The sequence below is a fragment of the Perkinsus marinus genome (genome assembly GCF_000006405.1).
Source record: "Perkinsus marinus ATCC 50983 genomic scaffold scf_1104296976090, whole genome shotgun sequence".
NCBI classification, from domain to species: Eukaryota; Perkinsozoa; order Perkinsida; family Perkinsidae; genus Perkinsus; species Perkinsus marinus.
Window position 1 is genome coordinate 1 of NW_003200523.1, and position 2434 is coordinate 2434.

At 47.8% G+C, this 2434-nt stretch overlaps 5 non-coding genes across 5 annotated transcripts; all 5 read right to left on the reverse strand.

Moving 5' to 3' along the window:
* Positions 1-167: 167 nt before the first annotated feature.
* Pmar_PMAR008447 lies at positions 168-249 on the reverse strand. The gene has a single exon. It is a non-coding gene; the product is annotated as a tRNA-Ser (tRNA).
* A 443-nt stretch (positions 250-692) lies between these two features.
* Positions 693-774, reverse strand: Pmar_PMAR008448. The gene has a single exon. It is a non-coding gene; the product is annotated as a tRNA-Ser (tRNA).
* A 443-nt stretch (positions 775-1217) lies between these two features.
* Positions 1218-1299, reverse strand: Pmar_PMAR008449. The gene has a single exon. It is a non-coding gene; the product is annotated as a tRNA-Ser (tRNA).
* A 443-nt stretch (positions 1300-1742) lies between these two features.
* On the reverse strand, positions 1743-1824 carry Pmar_PMAR008450. The gene has a single exon. It is a non-coding gene; the product is annotated as a tRNA-Ser (tRNA).
* Positions 1825-2268: 444 nt separating this feature from the next.
* Positions 2269-2350, reverse strand: Pmar_PMAR008451. Its single transcript has one exon. It is a non-coding gene; the product is annotated as a tRNA-Ser (tRNA).
* Positions 2351-2434: the final 84 nt, after the last annotated feature.

Below are 2434 nucleotides of genomic sequence, written 5' to 3' on the forward strand. Positions count from 1 at the left end.
TAGATACATTTTTTGGGATATAAATCAATTCTCATCAATGTTCCGCAAATGTCATGCGCTTTGGTTAGTTCGCAACATACTTACTCCTAATGTTCATCAAAATCGCTATAAGGATTCGAAGGCGAGGCTGCTCAGATGTCTTGAAAACCCAAACGCCATCAGACATACGACAGCGGCAGGATTCGAACCTGCGCAGGCATAACGTAGTGGATTTCGAGTCCACCTCCTTAACCACTCGGACACGCTGTCTGGAAGGCGCAGAGGATCTCATCTCTGCCCATGAGAATCGCCACCCTGTTCATGTTGCTAGAGGAGTGACTCACAGCATCGCGGAGTACCTATGCAAGGTCGATAATATCTAGCTGAATCGCATTCTTGCCTGCGTAGCCCAGCGGTTTGACAGGAACGTCGGCGAAGTAATGGTATCGTTCGCACTCTTCGTAAGAGGTCTCTTCCCAAATGACGGCTGCAACGACAGCGAATTCGCTGAAATGATAGGGCTTATATAGGATAAGAGTCTAGAGGTAGATACATTTTTTGGGATATAAATCAATTCTCATCAATGTTCCTCAAATGTCATGCGCTCTGGTTAGTTTGAAACCTACTTATTCCTAATGTTCATCGGAGTCGCTATGAGGATTCGAAAGCGAGACTGCTCAGATGTCTTGAAATCCCATACGCCATCAGACATACGACAGCGGCAGGATTCGAACCTGCGCAGACATAGCCTAGTGGATTTCGAGTCCACCTCCTTAACCACTCGGACACGCTGTCTGGAAGTTACGAAAAATCTCATCTCTCCCGATGAGAATCGCCGCCCTGTTCATGCTGCTAGGGGAGTGCCTCACAGCATCGCGGAGTACCTCTGCAAGGGCGATGATACTTAGCTGACTCGCATCCTTGCGTACGTAGCCCAACGCTTTGACAAGAACGTCGGCGAAGTAATGACATCGTTCGCACTCTTCATATGAGGCCTCTTCCCGAATGACGGCTGCAATGACAGCGAATCCGCTGAAATGGTAGGGCTTATATAGGATAAGAGTCTAGAGGTAGATACATTTTTTGGGATATACATCAATTCTCATCAATGTTCCTCAAATGTCATGCGCTTTGGTTAGTTCGCAACCTACTTATTCCTAATGTTCATCAGAATCGCTATAAGGATTCGAAGGCGAGGCTGCTCAAATGTCTTGAAAACCCAAACGCCATCAGACATACGACAGCGGCAGGATTCGAGCCTGCGCAGGCATAGCCTAGTGGATTTCGAGTCCACCTCCTTAACCACTCGGACACGCTGTCTGGAAGACGCAGAGGATCTCATCTCTGCCCATGAGAATGGCCACCCTGTTCATGTTGCTAAGGGAGTGGCTCACAGCATCGCGGAGCACCTCAGCAAGGACGATGATATTTAGCTGACTCGCATTCTTGCATACGTAGCCCAGCACTTTGACAAGAAGGTCGGCGTAATAATGGTATCGTTCGCACTCTTCGTAAGAGGTCTCTTCTCAAATGATGGTTGCAACGACAGCGAATTCGCTGAAATGGTAGGGCTTATATAGGATAAGAGTCTAGAGGTAGATACATTTTTTGGGATATACATCAATTCTCATCAATGTTCCTCAAATGTCATGCGCATCAGTTCGTTCGCATCCTACTCGCTCATAATGTTCATCGGAGTCGCTATGAGGATTCGAAAGCGAGACTGCTCAGATGTCTCGAAAACCCATACGCCATCAGACATACGACAGCGGCAGGATTCAAACCTTCGCAGGCAGAGCCTAATGGATTTCAAGTCCATCTCCTTAACCACTCGGACACGCTGTCTAAAAGTGTCGAAAGATCTCATCTCTCCCGATGAGAATCGCTGCCCTGTTCATGTTGCTAGGGGAGTGCCTCACAGCATCACGGAGTACCTCTGCAAGGGCGATGATATTTAGCTGACTCGCATTCTTGCGTACGTAACCCAACGCTTTGACAAGAACGTCGGTGAAGTAATGACATCGTTCGCACTCTTCATATGAGGTCTCTTCCCAAATGACGGCTGCAACGACAGCGAATCCGCTGAAATGGTAGGGCTTATATAGGATAAGAGTCTAGAGGTAGATACATTTTTTTGGGATATACATCAATTCTCATCAATGTTCCTCAAATGTCATGCGCTTTGGTTAGTTCGCAACCTACTTATTCCTAATGTTCATCAGAATCGCTATAAGGATTCGAAGGCGAGGCTGCTCAGATGTCTTGAAAACCCAAACGCCATCAGACATACGATAGCGGCAGGATTCGAACCTGCGCAGGCATAGCCTAGTGGATTTCGAGTCCACCTCCTCAACCACTCAGACACGCTGTCTGGAAGACGCAGAGGATCTCATCTCTGCTCATGAGAATCGCCACCCTGTCATGTGCTAGGGAGTGGCTCACAGCATCGCGGAGC